This window comes from Nyctibius grandis, chromosome 5 (genome assembly GCF_013368605.1).
Source record: "Nyctibius grandis isolate bNycGra1 chromosome 5, bNycGra1.pri, whole genome shotgun sequence".
NCBI classification, from domain to species: domain Eukaryota; kingdom Metazoa; phylum Chordata; class Aves; order Nyctibiiformes; family Nyctibiidae; genus Nyctibius; species Nyctibius grandis.
In genome coordinates, this window is record NC_090662.1 from 71,858,433 (window position 1) to 71,884,898 (window position 26,466).

Sequence of the window (26,466 nt, forward strand, 5' to 3'; positions counted from 1 at the left end):
TGTTATTTATCCTTTTGAAATACTTAATGTCCATAAATGGAAAAGCATTAATTGGACTCCAAATGACTTCAGTGCAAGGGGAAAGCATATTGTTTCCTTATTGACTGTTCTCCTGGACCCAGTCCTGCTGGTTTGGCTGCCCCAGGCATGCCGCTACCCTGTCTCTTGAGAACCAACTTTGCTAGTGTGTGTAATGCAGCGGCAGGAACTCGTCTGGGCCCCCAGAATACAGGTCTCACCTCTGACCTTTCCCATTCATTGCACTTGTCTGAATTGCACAGCCCAGGGCAAGAAATGGGTGGAAGGATGCAGCTGAGGTGGGGACTTGGTCCCCAAACCCTATTCCTTTTATCCATGGCCTTTGGAAAGACCCGTCTGGAGTATGCTCAGGGGCAGCACAACGGCAAACTGTGACCGTTGCAGGGAGAACTGCCGTGGGTTTTGCACATTATTGGTCCTGACAGCTCAGGAGGAGGCAGTCTGAGGGACACCATGGGTGTGGTGGAGCAAAATGAGCACCCCTTGACAGCCTAATAAAGATCAGAGTAAATGTAAACAAGGTTTGCATTGAGATTTCTGTTTTTTTCAGCAAGGGTTGGCAGGCACTGCTCGTGGGGAAAGCTGGGCCAACTGCAAGAAGAAGGAAAAAAACCAGGAAGGCATGTTCATGGTCTGCCTGACAACTTTCTGCTGAAAGGGAGGTGAAATTCCTCTTTTCCTACAAACAGCAGAGAAATGAGAGCAGCTGAGATGGCTACACTAGCTGTGTCTTACGCATTCGACCAGCTAACTTGGAAAGTGGCCTCTCTGTTTGTGTCTGGAGGTGTGTACAGAGGTTGTGTGCTAGCCCTCTGCCAGGTCTTCGTTACATTAGGTGTACGGGAAGGAGAGAGCTCCAGGAACTGGAGGGGATGTGGTACTGGCAGGGTCTGTCCTTGCTCCCATCTTAGCTCAGGCACAGGTGCCTCCCTCCTGCAAGCACCACTCTGCGGTTTCATTCCAGTGAAGTAAAGGAAATAAAACTTCCAAGTGAGTCCCTGGCGCCCTTTCCTTTTCCCTGCCGGAGGCAGAATAAGGAGTGTCAATGTGAAGGACATCAAGGTATTTTTAGCATGGGTAAAGAAAGGCAAAATATCAAATATATGGGAAAATATGCCTCCTGCAGCTGCAAGAGCAATTGCACTCTATGTCAGACCAGCTTCAGGGCTACGGTTTTTGCTGGGAAGGATTTATTTGCCTGAAACCCAGCAAGGTGAAGAAAGCACCACCAGCTGCAGACTTAACTGGGAGGCTGGGGGAGAAGGCAGCTGTGTCTGTCTCTTTCCCCTTCATGCAAATCTGGCAAGTCCTCTAGTACAAGATTTCTTCCTGGTGCTGGCACCCGGCACTGCTGGCAGCTCCTGGCTCTCTGTGCTGGCACTGGGAACACACGAGGGCTGGGGCTGGAGTGACCCTGTGGGGCACTGGTGCTGCTGGGGCCGGGGGCTTAAGCCAGTTGTGTCACTTCAGCTCACAAGCCTGAGAGGATGGACTTGTCTTTTCCCAGCTGAATGCTGTTCTGTGATGGAAAAGTGGCTTTTTTCTGCGCTTGCTGGTAACAATGAGAGGGACCTCCTTGCTCTTAATAATCATCATTTACTGAGGAGTGTGGGAAATTGTTCTTCCGTGTTCTTTTCCCCTCACTGAACTCTGTTCTGGTGTTGACTGCTGGCAAAAATACTGATTTCTAACGAGCCAGCCACTCGAAATGGCCTGCCTTTGCTGTCTGAGGCTATCCAGGAAGAGTCTGTCTGCCAGCTGCAGCGCTGGGCTCCTCTGTCCATGCCAGGCAGGCTGTCAGCATCCCTGCCCAAGGCCCTGCAGAGCTCCTGGGAAGATGCTACATGACAGTAAATGCTTTATGTGCTGTGCAGCGTGGAGGCTCCCCACCACCCAAAGAAGGCATTGGGAAGGGGCTGGTGCTCCCTTGAAGCTGGGACAGCATGCGTTGCCAGCACTCTGGCAAAGGAAGGAGAGCTGGCGTATGCTTTGGAAGGTGCTCTTGTGTCCCTGTGCTAAATTTACTTATGCAACCAGTCTGTTTAAAATCCACTTCTGCAATATTCTGCTGCCTCCCCTCTGCAGAGCTGAGCATTGGCAAGGTCTGCTGAGATCTCTTCTCAAAGTCAAGCTGCTAAAATCCAGAGATGCCTTTCTTGGGCTCTGCGGGTCTGAAGACTGCTTATAATTCCTGTCTCAGACCCTGAAACTGGAGTGGTTCAAGTGGGGTGACCTGCCACTATTTCCCCAGGGTGGTTAGACATTGGAATGGGCTGCCCAGGGAGGTGGTGGAGTCACCATCTCTGGATGTGTTTTAAGAAAAGACTGGACATGGCACTTAGTGCCATGGTCTAGTTGACAGGGTGGTGGTCAGGGCAACGGTTGGACTCGATGATCTCAGAGGTCTCTTCCAACCTGGTTGATTCTGTGATTCTGTGATTAACAGGCTGAGCAGGACCTCCATATCCCATGGTGTTAGATTTGGGTGTATTTCTCTATTGCTGAGTGATAGGGTGCAAAGGCAGCTTAAGGCTTTAGTTACTGGAAAGCTTTTTTCGGGAGAGTCAGGCTTCATACATTGCTTGGCTGCGGGTAGAGGCCCCTGGAGGGAGGATGGGTGGGGTGAATGATGCTGGGCTTGTCCTCAAACTGGGCAGTGCTCGAGGGGTCTCCCAGAGCAGGGGTGTTCAAATAAAAGGGGAGGAAAAATAAGAAAGAGAGAAAGTGGGGATGGGGTGAGGAAAGGATTTGACACCTCTTGTGCTGGTAGCAAACGCTCAGGACAGCCCTTGTCCAGCCCTGGCCATCTCGGCAGTTCCAGCGGAGCTGCTCTGCTCTGAGGACAGGGCAGACACATGCAGCATCAGTGCTTTTTCTCATGAACATAGTAGATACGTTTGTACAGTTGCAGGCACGTAGGCTATGATTCTTCTTTCACGCTTTCGGATTTTACTAGCTATGTCTGTTGTGGGTGCTTGGGATTTGTCATCTCAATATATGGCTTAAACTAAACTGTACAAATCCCTGTGTACACCTCTTTGCATTCCTTTGTAAATAATCCTGATTTATTATTATTATTATTATTTAAAATATATGTGATAGTACTGTCTGGATCTGTAGCTTTGTAACTTTACTCTCTGCAGGTATGTGTATCTCAGGTTCTAAAGGCATTTCCATGTGTAGCATTTTCCACATATAGAGGATCTCTCTGTGCTCCAAGTACTAGCAAATCAGCCCAGAGCCCAGAAACTAGCAATTGAATCTCCCGAGAAAACAAAGGACTAACCTAATTTTGGATCATGTGCTAAGATAGTCTCATGATAGCGCCTTTTAAGTGTCCAGTGCTCTGAAGGCACCTGTGCTCCTCGTGTTTGCTGAACACATCTAACCAAACCTGTTTGCTCTGGGTTAGGAAGGATTATTTCCCAGCAGAAGAATTGCAGCATCTGCACTTCACTTTGTGTTGTTTCAGGTGGCCAGGGAATTTGATGCTGAACTTCATGGCGTGGCAGGCAGCTGGGCTATTTTACATGCACTTCGTTGACCCAAGGTGGCCTGCATGAAGCTGATCTGTAATGAACATCTAGTTGCAGCTCTTATCTCCTTCCTCTGAGCCTGAGGAGGCCACGATGTGGAGGTGAGGGTTTTAGCAGTTAAGCAGTGTGCTGCTGCTCTTAAACGACCTGCTTACAATGCTTGGTGCATTGACCAGAGGCATGTCTTCCACGCCAGCTTTACTGTTCTGCATAAAAGCCTTTCAAGCTGCAGTGGTTTCCTTTGTGTAGAGCCAGGGTGTGGGACACTTCATTACACTCTACCCTAATGTTTTAACATTAGGGTTAATGTTAAGACCCAGCCTGGAATTAGTGAGATCACAGACTTGGATGCTGCGTTAAAACACTCCAAGTGACGCAGGCTGAGTTCTGCACTTGCTGTCAACCAGAGGAGCAAGTGGTTTCAGGCACTGTTAAATGATCTTTCTCTCCCTTGTCAACATAGGGTCTCTCTTGTTATCTTCCCTCATGCATGGTCATAGGCAAGGATCCTCTCTGTGTAGGATACTCACGCAGTAAAAGCACCACAGGCGAGAGACTTCAGTAGATAGTATTTGTCTAATAGGTGCTGCTGTCTCCCGCATAAAAGTGTCCTAAGGAATGATTGTACATATGCAGGCACATCACAGATGTGTGCTGCAATTTCCATACCCACTCCCTGCCCAGGGGAAGTCAGCAACTCCTGGATAACCCCAGCATGTACGTCAATGCTTGCAGCACATGCTCACTCCTATATGTTGCCGCACCAGTTTTCCTCACCTCCTGGCTTCCCCACCTGCACCAGCATGGAGGCACACCCAAAGCCCTGCATCGCTCTGCTTCTCCCTGCAAAACATCTCTTCTCCCACCAAAAGGCTCCGTCCCTTCATCTCTGAGGCTGTCTACCAGCCTCATCTCACAGCTTCACACTCCTGTCTGTGCTCTCTGGGTGTGTAGATGTGCTCCCCGTGTATTCACGCCTCTTCATACATACCTGGCCACGCCAGCGTGCGAGTACTTGCATGTTGCTGACCTCGCCTACTTAGTGCTCTTTCATAGTGTTCCTTTGCATGTTTTCATGACCTTTAAAGCCTTGCTCTCCCCTGCCAAGCTCCTGGGACTGCACAGCTTGCTATATATTACAGTGTTTTTCCCTTCTGGGGTCCTTTAAGGTGGAGAGCGATGTTCATGAATGTGGTAGGTCAGATCCTGGAATAAATAAGACATGACATGGCCATGGCACTTGCAAGTTTCCTTTCTAGGGTTGCAACTGTGCATTTCCATTTCAAATTTTGACACTGTCCCTCACTGGCTCCTCACCGACTTGGTCCATGCACCGCAGAGGGTAATCGCAGCCTCCCCCAGCACTGCTGAGCCGGTGCCTCTGAACACAGACCAGCAGTCGGTCGGTCCCTTCTGCTGTTGCACACTTTCCTCCTCTCCTTCTCTGCACAGCCCCTCTCTTAGTCCTGCCCTTTCCCACCATATACGTGGCTACCAATGCATGTGCCTGTTCGCACCACGATGGGTGTTTCGGCTGCAGTGAGCTAACTGGGCTGAAGTAACGGAGCTGGATGAGGGCAGGAACCTCTGTGCCCTTAAGAAGGGCACAGCAGAAGATGGGCAACATATTGGCAATATATAGTCATTTGGCATTTTTTTTGTGGCCCCCTCAGCTACTCGGTGCAGCTCACTCAAAGCTTTCACGTGGCTTTTCCTCGCCTTGGCCTGCAGCATTCCTTGCTCTTCCCACCTTGGTTCTTTTTGTACCACATATGTGCCTCTGCAGACCAGAACTATATCTGCAGACACATGTATATTTAAAACCTGTAGTCCATCAGGGAGTGTACCCATGTTCTTTTTTAGCATCCTGTTCCTCAGTTGTTTTACTAAGGCTTTCTTAATCTCATTTTGCTTAATCAAAGCTGCAAGATCTTCCTGCTTCTCTCCCCAGATGTTTCTTTAGTTTTCAAATGCTGGCAGGTATGCAAGTACCTGAAGGTGTTGGGCACCTTCATAAAGAAAACACAAATAAACTATTATATCTCTGCAGGCAGAGATCTTAGAGCAAAGAGTTGTCACTTCATGAAGATGAAAAGAATATTGTTGCTGAAAAAAAAAAGTTTAAAATTCTGAGAAATCATTCTTTATTTCTGAGAGTCTTGTTTGTGCTCTCATTAGCCAAGATAACAGATATTATTAGTAGTTGTCCAGTCACTGCAGGATCTTCTTAGAGGTTGAGGGCACATTAGCACACAAACAGCACCAAGGCAGCCTGGAGGGATCTTGAAATTTCAAGCCTGTAACAAATTCTCCCCATTTTTCTATATAAAGCTTCACAACTGAGTTGTGTCCTCCTGCCTCACTGATGCACGTGGGAGGGCCAGGTCTGAAGGGAACTCGTGCAGAGGGTCTCCTTGACAGCCCACATGCTCTGTGGCATTTGCCAGGCTTCCCATCCCTGCACAGCCCATCAGTGCCTGACTCAGTAGCTCTCCTGCAGGAAGGCTTTGATGTGAAGGTCTGTACAGGGAGTTGGTGTCAATTACTGCGTTCTGCCTCTCCGCTCGACGGGGAAGGCTGCACTGGCACCCAAGAGCAGGGTGTCACAGGGAGCCTTTCTGCCTTCTCCCGACTCTAGCTCGTGGACCTTCCCTGCCTTGCCTGAGAAATTTAGCTTTAGGAATTGAGGATAAAAAGAAGCAGGGGTGCTTGTGAATCTGTCAAAATGCACAATGTCAAAACCCCTCTGCCTTTCATTGTGGTGTGGTGCTGGAGGTACTGCAGAGAGGAGGCTGAGAGGTCATGGCCAAGGGAACTGGATGTGAAGTGTGTGACACTGACTGAGGATGGGTGGAAATGGGGAAATTAAGGGGATGAATCCAGACCCCAGCAACTCCTCTGGCTCAGGGTGGGTTGCTGCTGGTCTCTGGGGACCTACCTAGGTCTCCTAATGACACAGAGAGAAGTGCAAATGAATGATAGACCTTGTTACCACAAGACCACTGTCATGTGCTCTTTTCCAGTCTCCACTTGAGTTCTGCCGCTCTTCCCACCCAACTTGTCTTGGATGGAGCTGGCTCCCAGGCCAGCTGCACATGGAGTTGAGCTACTTCTGTTACAGATAACAATCACGTGGGTAGTACCACAATTTAGGACACTTCCTCCTGGACATATGCATGTGGTTGTTTTTATCCATCTATTCAGTCTGAGGGTTGGTGCCGTCTCTGTCGGGTCATCTGGGCTGCTTTGCTTCAGGGGCAGCTCCCAGAAATCGCCTCATGTGGCCACGGGCTGCTGGTGCTGGTAAGCAGCAGTAGCTCTGAGGTACCACTGCATACCTGGCCTATACATATCATTACTGGTGCCACGACGCTGCTGGGCAAAGGTCTGCAGGGACTCAGGTAACAATCCTGAGCACTTTGCTTGGGGATTTGGCAACGGTGGAGTAATAAACTGGGTAACCAAGGACTCGGTACAGGTAGATGCTAAACTGTATTATAAGAAAGGGTTACAGCAGGACTGGGTGCCAGCATAAACCATAACGTCTATGCATTTCCAGACACCTATGCATATCCTTCAGCAAAAGGTATAAGCCAAATGGTTTTCCTCTGGAGATCAGTGGCAGAAATCCCGTTGACCTCAAGAAGAGCAAGATGCAGCTTACTGCAGCTGATGCTTCAGTGCCTTGTGTGATGGGGAGGTGGCTGGTAAAGCCAAATGGAGCTCTTTTCTTCCCTCAGGGTACGCTTGGCTGCTGCGACCACAGAACATCAAACCTGCAAAAATCATGCCTGTCCACCATGCAGGCCTAGTAGGAGCATTTCAGTGCTGGTTACTTTGAATGAGACCTGTATTCACGTGCTTCAGTCTGATGCTGTGGGAGTTGCATGGTTTGGGGGAAAAGGCTGTAGGTGATACAGGTCTCAAACAAGTGAAATGGCTGGCAGCGCTGGTAGGGAAGTCACAGAGGAGAAGGCTGCCATGCTTGAACTGTGGCTCCTGGAAGGGTTGCAAAGCGAGCAAGATGCAGGGGAGCCAGGGATCAATGTGAAATAGACAGAGCATGAGCTAGGATTAGGGTTACAGATAAGCATCCAAGAAACAACTGCAGAGCGGTCAGGATTAGTGGGTAATGGAAAAGACTAGGGCTGGGGCAGCTGGGTGAGGATAGTCAGAGGCAGCAGGTCAGCACTGTCCCCAAGGTAGATGAACTAACCCCTGGCACCCCTTTTGGGATGGGGAGCTGGTGAGGAACTGTCTGCAAGCATGTTTGTACAAGTGTATTTCCGATATGAGCGGCCAAATGCCATCGGTTGCTTCCAAGAGCCTCATGTAGTTTCCAGACCTTCAGCAGGCCCATACCTTAGCCAGGCTATTTGTGGTGCACAAGGACATGGTAACAGTCAAGCAGCCCACACTCTTTGGATATCTATATGAAAACAGCACTGGGGGGGCAGGAAGATGTCCACGTTGCAGCAGCATTTGGCAGCGTCATGTGCTGCATGGACAAGAAGGCGCAGGGAGCTGCTCATGGGTCCTGCAAGGCTCCGATTTGAGCAGATGAACATGCGCTGAGATCCTCAGGTACATGCTAGCACTGAACTGAACCCAGGAGGAGTAACATCCCTCGGCTGCACTCAGCTTCAGCTACTCCGCAGCAGGACACCCTTTACCCGCCTGTCCTCTGGGCTGTTGTCAAGCCGGGCTGAAATGCCTGGGTTTCCCCAGGGACCAGCTTTAGGCAAGCCGGTCTCATCCCCAAGAGTTCCTATAGGAGGGGAGCATGGGATGCAGTGGTGAGGTCCTGACTGCAAGAAGTGCCCCTCTTGACATGGATGAATTTGCTGGTTTTGAGGCTCCTGGGTTTGAAAGTTTGGACCCTGGAAGTTTGGTTTTGCCTGGAGCTGCTCTCATGGCTGTTCACTGATCAGCCCTCGCAGGACCATAAAGAAGGTCTGAACTTCACCGCGGTAGCCAAATGCTGTTCTCAAAACTCTGCTCCTCGGGAGTTACTCCAGATTCACCACAGCATTTCTGAGATCAAAACCAGGCCATAAGGAGCTAATTAAAGTCAGGCTAGTATGAGATTTGATACAGTCAAACCAACACATCCTTCATCTGCATAACGGGATCCCTCTGAGTTACCAGAGTTGTTTGGAAAGGCCACAGTGAAACCAGACACCATTTACCTGGAACTGAAAAATCCAAGCAAACTTCCTTCAAAAATTGTCATGCAAGGGGCTGCTCAGGAGGGTGAGCAACCCAGGAGTTACTCACTAGGCTGCATGGTAAAAATTGGCGAAGAAACAAAGCTGTCTGCCTTGCTTGCTGCAGCTGATCAAAATGTAAGTAGAGTGAGGGCCAAGGGCTAGCTTTAAGCCCACAGAAGCCAGTGGAAGGGCTCCCACTGGGTTGAAGCCAATGTGGTCCAGAGCAGCTTTGTTTTAAAAATGCAAGAGAACATGAACAGGCATGACTGAGTTCTGATGTTTCCTTGAACCCAGATACATCTCTGTCTGGAGCACAGCAGCTAGCTCTGTGTGCTTCAGTGCTCAGGGATATCATGAGGTCTGAGAAGGACCAAGGGGAAGGAACAGCAAAGGTGGCTGGGGCAGAAGAGATTTACTTGTGGCAGGATTTACTTGTATAAGATAATCTATATCTACTTTTTTTTTTTTCCATGAAGAGAAAAGGGTTAAAGCTGGTCCTACAGCAGAATTCAAAGTGGCTCTAGAAATGAAATCAGTCTCTTGGTATCCTTCAGCCCTATAGCATAAGGGAGTTATGCCATTAAATTAAAAAGCATTATTTGTAAAATAAGTCTTATCATGTATATGCTGGGTAATTCCAGCATAGTTAATTCAGTGCTGCAGGAGCCAATGATGCAAGTGGCGTGGCTGGATTTTTTTTTTTTTAAGGGTTGGATAATTTTATGACTAATAGTAACACTTGCAACTATGCATGATAGGAGAAGAGTAATCACAATTTGTGCTGCAGGGCATAAGCTGGCTGTTTGCATAGGTCATGAGGACATTTTTTTTTTTTTCTCCTCTGTAAAGTAATACAGCTAAAGGTACTTTTGAAGGCTGTTTTCTTTTGCCTTTTAAACATTAGATGTTGGCCCCTGGTCAAAGGTAGATTATCTGATGGGATGAACCAATGGTCTGATCTGCTAATTATTGAATTCCTACATAAGATTTTTATTTCCTGCACAGGGAGGTACTGTACATGTGCTGTGCCTTTTCAGAGAGGCCTTTTCTTGTAAGATGGAATTAAAGCACCAGCTCTGGTCCCTAATTGAAACCAGCAGCATTCAGTAAGTTTGGACCACATCTGCATGCTGGGTAGCCCTAGGCGTGCCTCTGCGGTTTCTGTTCCATGCACGGGAACTGTATTTCTGGCAGAAGCTCTTAGAGTTGAGTGAAGAAATTGCAATAAATAATCTACCATATTTATTTCACTTTGTGTGTTTGCTCATGGAACTTCCAGGAGCAGATCAAAATCTCCTCACATATGTTTGATGTTGTTTAGCAACAGTTCATTACATGAGCATTGCTTTTTTTTTCCTCCTGATTTGACTGAGGCTAGCTCTTTGATAATCCAGGCCTGTTGTGAATACTTGTAAGAAGTGAATTAAAAATTGGCCCTCTCTGAGTAAACAAAAACACGGGTTGAAAATATGTTGGGGTTGATTCTTCCAGGGTGGTTCAATCGCCCAGAAAACTGGGCAAAAGCTACCTTAATTATTGGAAAGATGAGTGGTAAAAAGAATCTTTTTAATTTGCTAGTTGTGGCAACTTGGTTTTGCTCTGTTTCTTCTGCTTCTATGGCTGTACAGCTCCGTACAAATTGTGTACAGCTGTGCACACAAATGAGCAGTTGGGCAGTTTTGACCATTGGGCAAGATCCCTGGTGGGTGGTGGTTTTTTTTTAAGGAGCAAAAAATAACCTGGCATGTTTTTTCAGCTTGTGGTTTGCAGCACCATCGGTTAGAAAACATCCTTTTGATTTAAAAACTGAGAGAACTGGAGTGAGCTACTGAAAGAGAGAAAATACAGGATACTGAGATGCCACCCTATATCACATCTTTGACTGTAATTGCATTTTGGTGTCTCATGGGTCCCGATTAAAGCCTGCACATAGCATCACTGAGCAAGTGTGCTCCATTGTGGCTCCTGCCTTGCTCGTGGTGTTGAAGCAGTTGGGATTTCACTAGGGATTTATTCTTCCATCTCAGGTTCACAAGTACCAGGGTCTCCCCAAATCCTGCTCCCACCAATCCATTCGAGTTCAGTGCTACATCTTGCCAGACTGGGGAGGGAAAGGACTTCCTTTGCTGTAAGAAATGTGACCCTACACCATTAAGGACATTAGCACTAAGGGTTCCCCCTGGCCCTTGTAACAGGTCAGGAGTCAGCAGGGCTGTTTGGGGTCCATCACACCCAGCCCTTGCTGGGGCTCTGAGAGTCTGCTGGAATGGTTTAATTGGTGCTTTTCTCATGTCTGAGATGTGGAAGTCCTGGGTGGGAAGAGTAGCTTGTAAATTTTTCTCATATGACAATTATTTTTTTCTCTATCTTGTCATTGCTTGTTTTCTTAGCTTCAACCTGGGGTGAGGGATGAGTCACGAAATCTAATGGGTTTTCAGGAAAAGAGCCTTGGGCACCGAGCAGGGAAGGACCAGGGAGCGACAGCTGATTTCTTGGGGGCTATGATGGAGGCACGAGCTGTCTGTGGCCTCCAGACAAAATGTGGTGGTGCCTCGAGCTCTGGGAGGCTGCTGGGGAAGCCCCCTTGGTGGAGGTTTCCCCCAGAGGGTGCTGGTCTGGATGGGAGCCCTTGTCCCTCAAGCTGGACCCATCAGGTCTTCTCCATACAAAGTGCCGGCAGGAGGCCAAGGCAGCTGAGGAAAGCAACGTCTTGGCTTGCTTACCAACCTGCTCAGATGGCGACTTGGTCTGGAGTCAGCCCTGGGGCTTGATGTGGCAGCATCACAGCCTGGCCTGGGCAAGTGCTTGCACATTGCTTCGGCAGCAGGCGGATTGCTTACGGCCAGAGAAGAGGAGATGAAAGGGAGAGGAGGGACTAGCTATCATTTATTAATGCTATCAGGTTGCCTTTCTTTCCAGTGCTGTAAGACTGGGGCAGGACTTGCAGGCAGCTGATGAAAGAGGAGACAGAGCTCACCAAGAAACACAAGGGAACTTGAAGGAGGAGTCTCAGGAGGGTCACTGGAAGATAGGAAGGTCTGGGTGCTCCCCAAAAACTGTCAGAGGCTGGCAGAGTCTGAAAGGACAAGGGAATGACAGAGAAATTAAATAAAAGGCATGGAGAGGCCAGCTGAGAAGGGATGGGAGAAACTAGACAGTCATCTTGTTATTGCAGAGTTGGTAGAAAAAAACATGATCTTTTTTTCTCTTCTGTGGTGTTTCCTGTTTGCTAATAATTTTGAGATAGTGTTATGCCTAGGGTGTCTTTCCTGTCACTTGAGCTGTTGCTGGGTGAGAGCTTACCTATGCAGAGACCCTACCACATTGCTAGCATAAGTGAACTCAGGTTTTATGAAGAAGACTCATAGGAGTTTCTAGGGTTAGCTATGGGGCTCAAATTTAGAAGCATCCTAAAAATTTCTGTAGAGTTTGGTGGAAAATTATGCATGCTCTACACGTTTTTGTAACTTTCTTTAACAGTCTGTAGCAGGGATAAAGTTGCTAATTAAACTCTTCTTTCATTTGAGACAGCCCAGAATGGTTAGAGATGTTCATAAAGGGCATCCCTCTGCAAGGGTCGCTTACAGCAGCTGAATGCCTTAGTGACCAGGTTTCACCAAGGGTCTGGAACGTGCTGTGTGTCTCATCTGGTTTTGTGACAATTGTGCTTTTGATGATATGCAAAGATGCATAAAAAATGTTACTCTGACATTTCCCAATTATGCAAAGTTATAAGTGTTTGAAGTTAAATCCAGTGAGGCTTACTTTGCCAGCTTCAGAGCTGGAGAGATGCAGACATTCCTAGATAAGAATTTTTTTCCTTTCACTAGAAAGTGTTTTTTCTTATTTCTAATGAGGATCAGAGTGCCCAGGGGCCTGATTTTTCCAATAGGACAAGCAGCATTTCTGTAACAAGTCCATGTGAGCCTGAGTGCACAGACCCTGTGAACCAGACTCTCCATCTTTGTCATTTTAGGTGTTCTAGAAAGTGAAATAATTGAGCCCCCCAGTACTCCTGGGAAGCAAACAAATTTGTGTTATTCTCACCATGAAATAGTGACTGAAAAACAGGGAAGGAGAGCACAGCAGCATCCAGGATGTGCCCGAATTTCATCAGCTGTGTGAATGCAGTCACATTTGTGAGCTAATGCGTCCCTATTGACACTGATGCAGTAATAGCTTGTAGTCATTCCGTGTTTACTCTTCATGATGTTCGTCCTGTTACTTCATCGGTGCTGCTGTTAGGATTACTGGATTTTCAAACATCAGCACAGCTGCTTTTCAGACAGGATGAAAGCCCCGTCGTTGCAGTGATGAGATTTCAAAACCAGTGCTAAATGAACACCTAATATTTCAGTCAGTATTGCAAAAAAAGCATGATAAAAGCATTCTGAAATGGTGCTGTCTCCATTTCATGCACTACACCAGGTCTTCCTCCTGGCTTAACTGTCACCAAGACCCAGGGCAGAGCAGCAAAGAAATGAACCTGGCAGAGGTGAGCAATTTTGTTTGTTTGCCAGTTTACCTGTTAGCGTATTGAATCACAGCAGGACTTTTTTTGATGGATAAGCTCCCAGACAATAGGCTGCTGACAATCCCATTGCATCATTTTGGCATTGATTCTCCAAGTAGAAGAACATGTCTAACAGTGGCAGTTACATGTACTATGAAATGTAATAGACAAAGCCCTAACATCCTGCAGCAAACAGGATTTATGTTCTGCTCCAAGTTTTCTAAATCCTGTGAACTGCTGATGTGGTAGCCTGGATATTATTCTGTGGTTGCTTTATTTGAATGAAAAAAAAAGGTATCTCATTAATACAGTAAGGACATGAATAATAAACTTAGCTTACAAAACCTCTCATTATTCCTTCTAGCATTTCATCTCTTCTCTTTTCTCCCTCCATTCTCATTTTTCAGGATCACAAAGATTTTTGATTACAGACTTTAAACTGACCGTAGAGGAGGTGGATTTCTAATGGGAGGTGGAGAGCACAGAAAGACAGAGGAAGGCTCACAGTGATTTTGTGAACTCTGAAGTAATTAATTGTATTGCCATCTTTGGTTCGGCTCTAAAAAGGCACATGTGTGGGTTGGCTCAAATCCCAGCACTTTCCCTTGGGACTTGTGCTTCCAGGATACTTACAAGCAGATTTTTCAAAAGCAGTGAAGTTGTAAACTTTTGGGGTTCAGAGTTAACAATGTATTTAGATGACTGGCTCGTTTAAAACTACTTTCACAAATTATTTTTGCCTCATGTGGTGAACAGACTGAAGTTAACTTGGAACAAGGCAAATAACAACCCTGGACTTCAGGAGAGCAGACTTTGCATGTTCAGGGACCTGCTTCAAAGAATCCCAAGGGAGACAGTTTTAGGGAGCAGAAGAATAACCCCATGCCCCAGTACGTCCAGCTTTGCAGGAAAGGACTTTGGGATCCTGGTGGACAAGAAGTTGAACATGAGCCAGCCACGTGCCCTTGCAGCAAAGATCAACAGCCTCCTGGGCTGCATTAAGTCAGATTGAGGGAGATGATCCTTCCGCTCTGCTCAGCTCACGTGAGACATCTGTAGCACCATGTCCAGTTCTGGGCTCCCCCAGATGAGAGACGTGGACACGCTGGAGTGAGTCCTGCCAAGGACCATGGAGATAATTGCAGGACTGGAGCATCTGACATACAAGGAGAGTCTGAGAGAGCTGGGGCTGTTCAGCCTAGAGAGGAGAAGGCTCAGGGAGATCTTATCCATGTATATAAATAGCTGATGGGAGGGAGTAAGGAATAAGGAGACAGACTCTTCTCAGTGGCATCTAGGGAAAGGACAGGAGGCAATGGGCACAAACCAAGCCAGAGGAAATTCCGTTTAAACATAAGAAGAACTTTTTTTTTACTGTAAGGGTGGTCAGACATTGGAACAGGTTGCCCAAAGAAGTTGTGGAGTCTCTGTCCTTGGAGGTATTCAACACCTGACTGGATGTGGCCCTGCGCAAGCTGCTTTAGCTGATGGTGACCCTGCTCTGAGCAGAGGTTTGGACTAGATGATTTCCAGAGGTGCCTTCCAGCCTCAGCAATTCTGCGTTTTCGTATTAGCATGCAGAAAAAATAGATTAAAAGAGTAATCAAGAATGGACTGCCCTGGACTCTTTGTGGAGCCTGGGAAGTCACAGGCACACACAGTCCTCATCTCCGTCCCAGGAGACACCACATTAGGAACTTTTCCCATAAAACAGCGTGTAGCATATAAACTGTACTGTGTGTTTCAGGGCACCAGAGCTGAGGTCTGATGCTCTCCTAGCTACATAAAACCTGGAGCTTTGTGAGTTACTGGGGTCAGAGGCATGCAAAGTCAGACGATGAACAACTGGTCCTTTGGCAAAATGCAGTAGAGAGGCCAGTTGCTTTCACTCGCCTTCAGTTTTGGCAGAACATGCTAGAAATGGGTATTTTGACATACGTGGTTAAGTTGTATAAGGCAGTACACTCATACCATCATGGAAAGGGAATGAAATTGAACTGTCAGTGGAGCTCAGTAGGAATCACACCAGGAACCTGTGGAAAAGGTCAGTAAAACTTAGAAAAGAGGCTGAGAACAGAGTTTGGATGAAATCTCAGGTCAGCGTATAAATAACTGATGTCAGATGGCATTTTCATTGGATATCTATTCTGGAGCTGGTGCAGGAATTACTGTGTGAGTTTCCTGTACTGAATTACACAAGAGGCGGATTGGACAGTCGTTATGGTTTTATTTGTCCTTAAGTTCATTAGGCACTTGCTAGACGGGTGCTGGACAGTAGGAACCCCTCTTCCTTGACTTATGGAAATTTCCAACGTGTTGGAAAGAAAACAATAATTTTACGATCAGTCCTTGCAAGCCCCCTTAAGCAGTTGGCAGGGTGATTGTAATGCTCCGGTAGAAAGCTGTAGCACGGTTAAATATTCCACTGAAACAGGATAGCTCTGTAAGGCATGCTGGCCCAGCTCCAAGGCGACTAACCCGGCCGTCTCCTTCTGGGTGAAGGATCACCTTCTGGAAGCCCTCAGGAATGCCTGCTGGTGGCAGGGATTGCTTGCGGAGAACGGGGGCCCCGCAGCAGTGTTTGGCTGGCCTCTGCAGTCTGGGCTCCGAAAAATTCAACTGTGTCTCAGCTTGTGCATGGCTCCATTTTTTTTTCTCCCTGGGACAAAGAGTAGTTTCTGTGAACTCCTCCTGGTTCCCACTTTCTTAGTGATTTTTGTCAAGTGTGTTGCGCAGGCTGGTTTGAGGACATTGACGTGGGATTTAGTCAAGGAGGAGGAGAATGAATATTTCAGAAGCTGGTGTTTTGGAATTAGGTCATTGGGTAAGAGCTCTATAAAGAGAGTTTACACAACCCTGATTCTTCCCCATAGCAACCCATGTTGTGTCAATAAAGCTGGCCCCAAAGCAAGTGTCTGTGCTTTGCAGCCCTTCCTGTTGCAGAGCGTACATTTGGTTGGAGACAGGATGCCTGAAGGGAGGACTGGTAGCTTGTTTTGTCGACATGAATTTTGAGCCTGTGTCATGGAGGAGCTTGAGTGTGCTCTCGCCCTCTTAGTACTCTGAGGCTTGATATGGTTTTTAAGACATAGGTATATAGGATTTTCTGTAACGTATCAAACCGTTAGTCCGTCTTGCATGTTAGTCTGCCCTGACTAGCAGTCGGTATTTAATGACGATTCAGAGGAAATCAGTGTTACAAATCGCACCTTTGCTAAATAGAGATGGTGGTGTTGGGTTGAGAGGTGCATGCACAGTTCCTCCACAAAGAGAGATGAAGACTGGCATGAAGCTTTGGGCTTAGATTTGGTGTTGTCAGCATCTAATGAGAGATTTCAGACGTTCTTGAAGAATACCCTGAAATTCCAGTTGCTTTTTGCTGCTATTTTAATCAACGTTTGATCATATGTAAACCTGAACCAGAAGCTGTAGCTTTGATTTTTGACTGAGAATCATGGAAGTAAACTTGTACACAGGGATTGCATCCAAGTTCCTGAAATTCTTGGAGTGGTTTTAGAGCCTCATCCAAAACTCATTAATAGAAGGACTTCATCTGACTCAAAATTGAATCATCAGATTGTTTCTAATCTGACTACCTAGAAAGCAATACCAAAGCAGTACCTCAACCACTACACTGTCAGTTCCTCTTTGTTATTTAGAAGACTTGTTATATTTCTCTGGTTTTGGTATTCATCAGTGCGCCTGCTTTTGCTTCCTCCTCAGCATAGCTAAGTGCTGTGTTGTCCCACGTTTAGGAGTGTCTCTGTCCTCAGGGCTTTGTTTGGTGTCAGAACAGGGTGTCCAATGCAGAGCCCTGGGAAGACCAGACGTTCTGCTATCCTCAAGAACATAGGTAAATTAAAATAATTTAAACAAATCCTAAGATATTTCTGGAGTGGCCTTCAAGAGTGTCAGTTTTGCGTGCTTCCTTGCTTCGAGGTCGGGTCAACCCTACCTGCACCATTTCTGGCAGATGTTTGTCCAGCCTGTTCTTTATCTTAATTCCTCTCTTTCTTTAGTCTTGTCCCTAGACTGCCTTCAGTCACCACTGAAACTGATAGCGTAGGGTAATAATTTTGTCACAATGCTCACAGAGACCGTGAAAACAATACATTTCAGCGGGCGTGGATTACTGCCTTTGAGGTGAATACAGGGGAAGAAAATGGCTACAGCAGCTTTGAGCAAAACGGCAAATAGAAATGGCAAGTAGAGAAATAAATAAGGTGTGGGGTTTTTTTTCATGGAAGCAGTGGATGACATTTTCTACAGCACAGAGTTCCACAGAACTTGACTGAAAATCAAGCCGAAAGCAGATATTTGGCGAATGCTGTATCTACATGGAAGTGGCAAGCTGTTGAGTCTTTAGGAAAATCCCCATCCAAGATACAAGAAATAATGCGTTAGCTGCATTCAGTAAAGCAATAACAAATGCTGACTTGAAGGTCTATTGTACAGTTAATGTTCAGCTTCACATCCTAGACAGCTCCTGTATAAAAAAAAAACACAACCTTTTGGAAAGCCCTTTGAGCAGTCTGTGTGCTGCCGTGTTTGGATCCATTGAGGAAAAATGCACGTACCAAAGCTTTCTGAAAGCTGCATGGATGACCTTGTTGAACTTTCTTGGGCACAGTCTTGTTGCAGAAAGAAAAACAGATGACAAAGAGTGCTGAGCACAGAATTGCCATTTCCTTTCTTTATTTCTGCAGGTACCTCCCTGGGCTCAGGGGAGGGAAGCCGCATACATATGTTGTTTCTTATTCATTGCATTTATTCATATACTATGAACATCAAAGCAACAGATCAGTTCATGGTTTAAAGCATTTAGAAACATGCTGCTTTGTGCAAGGAGTCCCTCGTGCTGTTAATGATGATGCTGTACGTGCAAATAAAAGTGGGCAGGAAGCTTCCCAGGTCTGTCTCCGAGTGCGGTGCATATGATTTGCTGCACTAAGCTGGTGATATATGGAGGCAAACGTTGGCTTTAATTAACTTGATACTGCAGTAGAACAGGCCTTTATGGCCTCTTGTGTCTCTAAGGGCATGGCTTCACCGGTGCCTCCAGCCAAAGTGGAGAGTGCCAGGAATACCACTTTCAGTGGTCATAACTACGTGGAACATCTGCTTTTCATGCTAGTTACCCTTGAGGAATTTTTAAAGTTGTTGTTATTGTTTTTATTTAAAAATAAAAAGGAAGACTGTATGCAGAGCTGCAGAGTGTGAGTCAGTAGTTGAGGATGTGGTCACTGGGAGTGAAATGGTAGAAACCCATGTAGATGTTCCAGGATTAAAGGTATTTTTGTTCCCAAAATAATGTCAGATGTTACCGTTTACCCCCCTCAAAAAAGGGACAGGGGAGAAAAGCATTAAACTGGAGTCCATGAAGTAGCAAATTATTTTGATCTTAAAAGCAGGAATAAAAATCAAAACTTAGACTTGTATCAAGACACCTGATTCTGTGCTCTTCTGTCAACCTGCCAGTTTCTCCAAGCGCTACAAGTATTGTGGTTCAAGCAAGCCAAACATCTTGATCTCTCATCAGTAAATGGTTTGATGCAAATCCCGTGTTTCAAAGACAATGACTGGCAAAAGCCTGGCTTGGTAAGTGCGATACTGTGATGTGTACTACTCAAATACCCTTAATCTTGGTATGGCTGGAGGCAGCTCTGTTTAACACCGACTGTGGCCTTTTTGAGAAATCTGTTGCTGTGCTTGAAGAATGTAAAACGTGAGAGACACTTTGCTTTTGATGGCAGTATCTTAGGAGGAGGCAGACGCAGAGTCAGCCTGTGTGCAGCAAAATGTCTCAGGGACAAGCACACCGTAATTGCAGGACAACTGGCACAGGTTCTGTTAATTAAAGAGTTGAACTTGCCAGCAGTTAATTACTTTAACTGCACAGCTATTATGACCGTAATGTTGAAAACATATTTTATTGTTTAAAAGCTTCTACATGTGTTTTGTGTGGTTAAGATGACCTGTGGATTACTGCGAAAGAGAGGCAGAATAAAAAGCATTTCTCCCCCCTTTGCTGTGGCAGTTAGCAGCGCCAAAATCATGGTCTTTACTGTACATTACTAAAAGCAGCAGTAGGTGCTCTTCTTCTCAGGCTTCATTTGAGTCAGTGTTGCCTCCTTCCCCTGAAAAACAAGGTGCCCTGCTCTTTCCCCTTCCCCAGTCTAATCATTCAGGGCTCCTAAGTGCAACCTTGCAGAGGCAGAAGAGAGGAAGGTGAGGAGGGATTAAGTTGCGTGGATGGAGAGGTGAGGATGGGCAGGAGAGGACATGTCTCCATTGCTCAGGGCACCTGTTGGCTGTAATCGCCCCAGGCAGGGGATTACAGCTGCGCAGCCAAAGCTGGGCCTCTGTGGCTGGGCACCTCATCTGGCTGCGGGTCGTAGCTGCCCTTCCATGCTGGCATCAGCTCCTGTACCTCTTCTGCCTTCAGCTTGGCAAGTGCAGATAAGCAATAGTTCGCAATTGTTTTATTCTAGCATACACTGGGTTGAAACAGAGGCATTTCTGGAGCTGACTTACAAGCTCAGCCCCCTAATTTTGAAGAACAGTGCAAATGGCAGCAACATCATGGGCTCTCTCACTGAAATCCAGTGATGCATCTCTACGTGCATATCCTTGCTGAGCTTTCAGGAGGCAGGCAATATTTGCCAGATTATCTTGTGGCATAGGTGGACTTAATGATTTAACTAGGGCAATGGAAAATTTTAGTGGCAGAAGCAAGATTTGAGTTTTGTTTTCCACAAACCAGATTAGTGCCCCAGCCATTGCTTATCAGTTCTTCCCTTCCTGTATGAAATACATTTCCTATACCTAGAGGGCAACAGCAGCAAGGTATTGTTTGGTGGGTGAGTCTGGAAGTGAGACTGCATGAGCGCCCTGGGTAGTTACGTCTGCTCATTTTCTTCTCGTTCAAGTGCAGCGCTCTGCATTTTCCTCCGTCATACTTCATGTACTTTATGTTCTGCAGCTTATTGTCAGAGTTTGCAAACTCACAGACAGCAAAGCCGTGCAGTTGCACAAAGCAGTGAATCAGAGTTGTAACTGGAGGAAGAATGGAGTAATTTATGTCTGCACACACAGTCTCTAACCTGTGATTTATCCCTGGAGGAGGTCAGCAATCATATTTGCTGGGTTCTGTGCTAACCAGAAATGGAAAGGTTTGCAGAGCATCCTCTGTAACACCAGGTTTCATAACTTCTTGAATCCTTTTAACTCCAAGAGTGTTATTCTGATCTTGATCTGAGGGCAAGGAGCTCACTCTTTTCTGCCTATGCCTTTTATTGACTTAAATAAGTAACCAGAGAGACTCTCTTGGCCCGGCTCCACCCTTGAATGATTTTTTTGGTAGTTTCTCTGGCCCCCTTCTGTGATTCATGACTTGACCTAACCTTCACTTACCCCTATGGCCAGAAACCATTGGCTATTCCTTTTCACTTTATCCTTCCCCCATATCTCTGGTTTTAGGAAGTCAGTTTATACCTCATCTTTATGCTTTGTACACTTGGTCTTGTGGGGCTGCATACGTGTGTGTATGTTAGACCAGGAGGTGGGTGTTCCTTCCCCTGCAGCGTGGCACTAGCAGTAGGGGTTTGCTCTGGTCAGGATGTGTGAAAGGCATGTCAAACTCTCTAAATACTCTCTTCCCCAGAGCATGATGCAGCACTGCCTTGGCCAGGTGACACGGAGATGGCCACCATCAGGCTGCAGCCACGGAACCGTGCTGCCTGAGGTGCACAGCACAGCGTGGCAGCTTGTCCCCATGATCTCACTGGCCAGAAGTATTTGGTTGCTGGACCACAGCCTCACTGCCCGTGACATCCAGCATCAAGTGGTAGGGTGAAGGCATTCCAGTGCTCTCCCTTTGTGAGTGGGGTATAATCTAAATGAGAGTAACTGGGACAGGAGGTTTGTGTTCAGGGCAGGAGGCCTGATGCATATGTATGTGAGAGACTGCAAATAGCTGCCTGAGTTGAGCACATTTTCAGTTTCAAGAAACCTTCCCCAGCATCTTTGGACCAGTATGTTTGCAAGGCACCTAATGGTAATATTTGGGGGTATTGAGTACTGCATCTGCATACCTGTTAAGCCAGGAATAATACTGGGAAAGACCTCAAATCACATTGAAGTCCTGTGGCATAACAGCAAGTTGAAAAAATTCAGCCAGGATAAGAGGAGAAATAAGACCATCCAAGAGAGGGTTAAAACATCATGCCATGCTGAGGGGTCTGCGGGTAATGAGGAACAAAACCCTGCTTCATACCTCCCAGTTTTTTCTTGCCCTGTCTTTGCAACAAAAGAGGAGGAGGACGGTCTCAGATGAGAAGGAAAATGCTTTTTGTGCAAACCAGCCTGTGGACCTGCTGTTTCCTGAGGCTGCTGAGTGAAATAATTTAGGATTACAAAAGGGCTGGATAGCATGTGGGCGTTAATAGCATTTGCAGCTATGTAAGCAGCAGTAACAACACCAGAGTAATCAAATCTCATCCTTTAGAGTGGAAGCTGATCACCTGAGTGGGTCTGGGATTTCCCCCTTGCACAGTTGCCAGGTACCTTCACAGGCTAATTGAAATTGAGTGCTGGCTGGGGCCTGGGGCACGACAGTGGCTTGATGGATCCAATCTCCAAACAGACAGAGCCACTCTGGTCACGCTCCTGCCCCAAGGCCCGATAGCTCCCCAGGTACTGCTGTCTGTTATCTCTGGCTGCGGCTTTCTGCTTTTATTTTTTTTTCTCTTGAGCTGTGTTTCAAGTGCATTGCTCTGGCAGAGTCATAACTCCTGGATGAGATCTCCCCATCTCCACTTGCTGTTCCTGCAGCTTCCTTTGCTGACTTTTAACCTGAGAGCAGTAAAAAGCATAGCTGAGAAGAGGCAGACATGGCTTTGGGCCCTGACCAGACCCAAGGCAAGGAACATCTTCATCTTATTTCCTCTTGTTACAGCTTTTCTGTCCCTTAATGGTTGGTCTGCTGGGTCTGCAGGCAACTGGCTGCCCCTTGCGGGGGTTTCTGCTGTAGGATGCAGCATCTGTCTCAGCCTCCTCTTCAGCCTCTTTTCCTTTTCTTTGTGTCCACCTGCCTCTATTTCCAGAAGCAAGCTCAAATCCTGAGGGCTTCCCATCTCAAATCCAGAGGGGCACCTGAGCCTCAGCCCCGGTGGTCATTTGAGTCCTCAGCAGGTGGCTACCAGCCTGCCTGGTGGGAACAGGGAGAAAAAGGACCCCTTTTTCTCTGAAGAAGAACCACCTTAATGTTTCTGGGTGGCTGATCCCTATGAGGCTTGAACCTTGGACCACCAGTGCACAAAAGTAGAAAGAAAGTTGGATCTCTGCTTGTAGAAAGGAGGTTGGCCAAGTGTCTGGTTGTAGACGTAGGGAAAATGTCCTGGAGCTTGGAGTGAGAATAAAAAATGCAGTTTGAATGCGCTCTGTGCAAAACCCCTGTCATTGCCATGAATCTGTCTATCCTTCTGCCCCTCCAAAGTGCCTTTGAGAACACTTCCTTGCTCATCAGGTCCCTCTGGGCACAAAATCGTACAAATCTCCCCGTCCACCATGCTCTGGTGCCAGCTGCGCTGTCGCAGGCAGGGATGGTGAAGGGGCAGGTCTGACCATCACATTGTGCGTGGTATAACTGCAGGTCACTGGAAGTGTGGATGCTGATCTACCTTGGCTACAGCGGCATGCCCCTCCCTGGGGTCTGCTGTGGTGCTTGTGTGGCCACCAGCCAGCTTGGTTGGGCAAGCTGGCCCAGCAGAAAGCTGTGTGCCTTTCTTTTCTCTGGGCTGGATTTTGGGTGAATCGCTGCCCTGAATCATCCCTTGTGGCCATGGGGAGGCTGGTCCTGATGTCAAGGAGGGGGAGTGTGTGGCAGAAAGGCTGGCTGCTGCTTCTGGCAAGCTGTGCCTGCATCAGGGTTGCCTTCCTTGGAGGTGTCTGGGGTGAAAAAATAGCCTTGGAAAAAAACCAGTGTGCTTCGGGAAGTGCTTCAGGAAGCAATGCCCAGAAGAGAAAAAGCCCAGGAGCTGGCTGGTACATCTGTCTGACAGGCTAATGGCAACAAAGCCTGGACCAACATTTCAGCTATTCACCTGGCTGTGGGACAGGCTCTTCCCAAGCCTTTGATTTCTGCCTTTACAGTTTTTTGCCTTTTCCCATCCTAACCAGAACCGGTTTTGTAGAGGGGCTGGAGCAAAACCATCAAAGCTAATAGTTCTGGCATTCTCTCTTAGTAATACTGAAGTGTTTGCTGAGGCATTTTAGTTCCTGCCTACTGCTTTTTTCCAGGCATATTCTTGTTGACTTAAAATAGCCATCAAGAAAGTATTTCAGCCAGCTGGGCTGCTGAGCAGTGCTCATGGAGAGCTCAAGGATGGGCTGAACCTATAGTAGACCACCTGGCGCTGGTGCTCTTGTGACAGAGCAGTGGAGGTAGCCGCAGGGCTCTGCTCTCCAGCTGTCTTGTAGGAGGGGATACCTGCAAGGCGATGTCTTGGATCCTGTGGCCTGTGCTGGGGAGAAAACCTTGGTCGGCAGTTGGCCTAAGCAGGCCTTCTGGCTGCAGAAAGCTGGAGGAGCTGTGTCTCTTTTCTATAGCTCCCTCACTCCTCCTAGCAAAGAAAGTATGGGCAAAGCCAGGTAATTCTCCAAGAGTGCCCCATGGAGATCCCCAGGCAAAAGCCAATCTTTTGAGATGGAACTGGAGCGCCAAGACCTTTCTCTGAGGGGAGTGTTTATCCTATTCTTTTCTGAAAATCATTTCGTACCACGTTGGGGAATTAGTCTGCCAAAGTACAGATTGCCCAGCAAGGAAGTCGCTACCTCCAGATTAATTCCTAGCTGTTTTGTCTCTTCCACATTTGGCTGATGTAAGTGTTAGGTAAATATTTGTACAACACAGAGAATTGCCCCCCTTTCTTCCCTTTTCCAAGGGTCAGAGAAATGTCAGCCGTTGGCACTTGTGTGCAGCCGGGCTTCTGTGTGTGCTTCAAGGCGGGCTCCGTGCCAGCCGTGCGCAGGAACCGAAGTGCAGACGAGCCCAGGAGTCGCCGCGGTGGAGCAGCTGGCCATGGTGGCCAGCATCCTTTTCCCAGGAGAGGAGGGTGTCTGACGCTTCATCCTGAGCTTGTTCCACAGAGCAGTGAAGTCCTGAGTTTAACAATGAAACCAAATAATCTCTCCCCTCTGCACAAAAGAAAAAAACCTGCTTCTCTTGGTGTCCTCCCTCAGTGAATCTCCAGGAGTGAGCCAACTTTTGTTGCTGTTTTTTTTTATTTTATTCCTGTTTTACTTGGTTCCTTTCTAATTTAGCCAGTCGCACTCTTCTTGGTCTCTTCTCTGAAAAAAAGTGTGCTCCCCTCTCCCACCAGTGCAACGAGCCCTTGAAGTAGCGAGTGCTGAATTTCATGCGAACTACAAAGTCTGTTTCAACCCCGTTGCAAGTGGGGCCATGTGTCCAGCTGCAGGACACTCGGAAACAGTGGTTCCTGCCTCGTTGCTCTGAACGAGGTGGAAGCTCATCAGTTATACATTATTTTATGTGAAGACCCAGGAATTTCTCCTTTCCCTTGACAGTCAGTCCCTGAAGCACGAGATGGGCTTAGCTGCATTAATCAGCAGACTGCTCACCCAGAGTGTCAGACTGAAAAATCTTCTGCAGAAGATAAATATTGATGCTGATATTTTTAGTCATAGGCTTAAACCCATAGCTTCTGGGGGTGGAAAGACCTGGATCAGAAATTTGTGACTGTTCAGCATCTAACAGGGCCTGAATTAAACCCACACATCTAAGCCAACACGCACGGCAGGAAAGCAGGACACCCTAGTTGGCTCTGAGTCTTGTTTCTCAGTTGCATCTCTGACTACTTACTTTCACATTTTCCATATTCCTTGCACTTCCTTTTCAATAATTGTCACCTTTTTTCACCACATCATAGGAGGCAGCTTCAAAATCTTCGCTTTTGGCTCACCTCTGCCAGACCCAGATTCAAGTAGAGACAGAGTTTTGCAACCCTGTTTGTAGGTGCAATAACAGGCCAAGAGCTTAGCACAGCCAGGGAGGGGGATCTGTCAAAGGGTCATTTGTGAATTCTAGTTCCTGGGGTTGTTTTGGGTTTGCCTTGGCTTCTACGTAGCTCAGAGATGTTTTGGAGCTGATCTAAGTCATGTGGCTTGTAAATGCCCCCCCCCCAAGTAAACTGGTGGAGCATGGACCTACTTAAGCCACAGTGAGTCTCCCATGCTGCTGGGTTGGGTGGGCCCAGGGTGAAGATGGGTGGGTAGGGTGAAGGTGGGTATACTAGCTCTGAAACAGTAGAAGTTTCCTCAGCAGTGGGCTGCGCTGACCACTCAGAGCACATCCCTGCCACTTCTGGCTGCAGGAGCAGGGCAGAGGGCTCAGACCATTTATCTCAATGCTCAGACTTGGAGCTGGCAGGATGGTTCCGTTTATATACCAAGGCAGCCAACTTCTCTGGTGGACCTCGTAGAGCTTTGGGGATGATTTCCATTTTTAAAGAAAATGGGCAGAGAGCCTAGCTCCACTCCCTGGTACATGGATATTGAGCTGGTCCGCCACCAGCCTGGGAGAAGCGAGTGCTCCTGGAGGTTTTGGCACCTTGTGCTCTTCACAATTAAGCTATCATGCGGTGTGGGCACAGTGCTGAGCTGCTGGCAGGTTGGTTAGTTGCTGACTCAATGCCAAAATGTTTAGCAGATCTGAAAACTGCACAGCATGAGCCACTGTAACACTGCTGGGAGGCATGAGCTCTGCTCGCCAGCACTGTCTCGTTAGTGATAAGGATGGCAGTTACAGAGAGCTACAAGGTTATGCTGCATCTGCTCGTCTTTGTCCCTCCTAAGCCCAGGAGGCCAATGGAGTTGTAGAAGGGAACCAAAAATGATCCTGGCTCCTGGATCAAGCAGACTGGGAGGGGAGGGGATGTCAGTTGAAGTTGCTTTGAACCTGAAAGCCGACTTCACTTAAATAACGACATCCTAAATCACATCATTGCTAATATTTTAGGCATTACAGCTGAATGTCCCATCAGGTGCATTCTTTGCCATCATTTCCTTCAAGAAAAGAAGACTGAAAGCTTTTATTGTGCAAATAGGTGCATATTCAGAATAATATTCTTTTGTTGGCTAAACAAATTAG

At 47.2% G+C, this 26,466-nt stretch overlaps 1 protein-coding gene across 1 annotated transcript in view; it reads left to right on the plus strand.

Annotated features, from left to right (window-relative positions):
• B4GALNT3 (beta-1,4-N-acetyl-galactosaminyltransferase 3) overlaps positions 1–26,466 on the plus strand; it is a 70,614-nt gene that overhangs the window by 16,014 nt on the left and 28,134 nt on the right.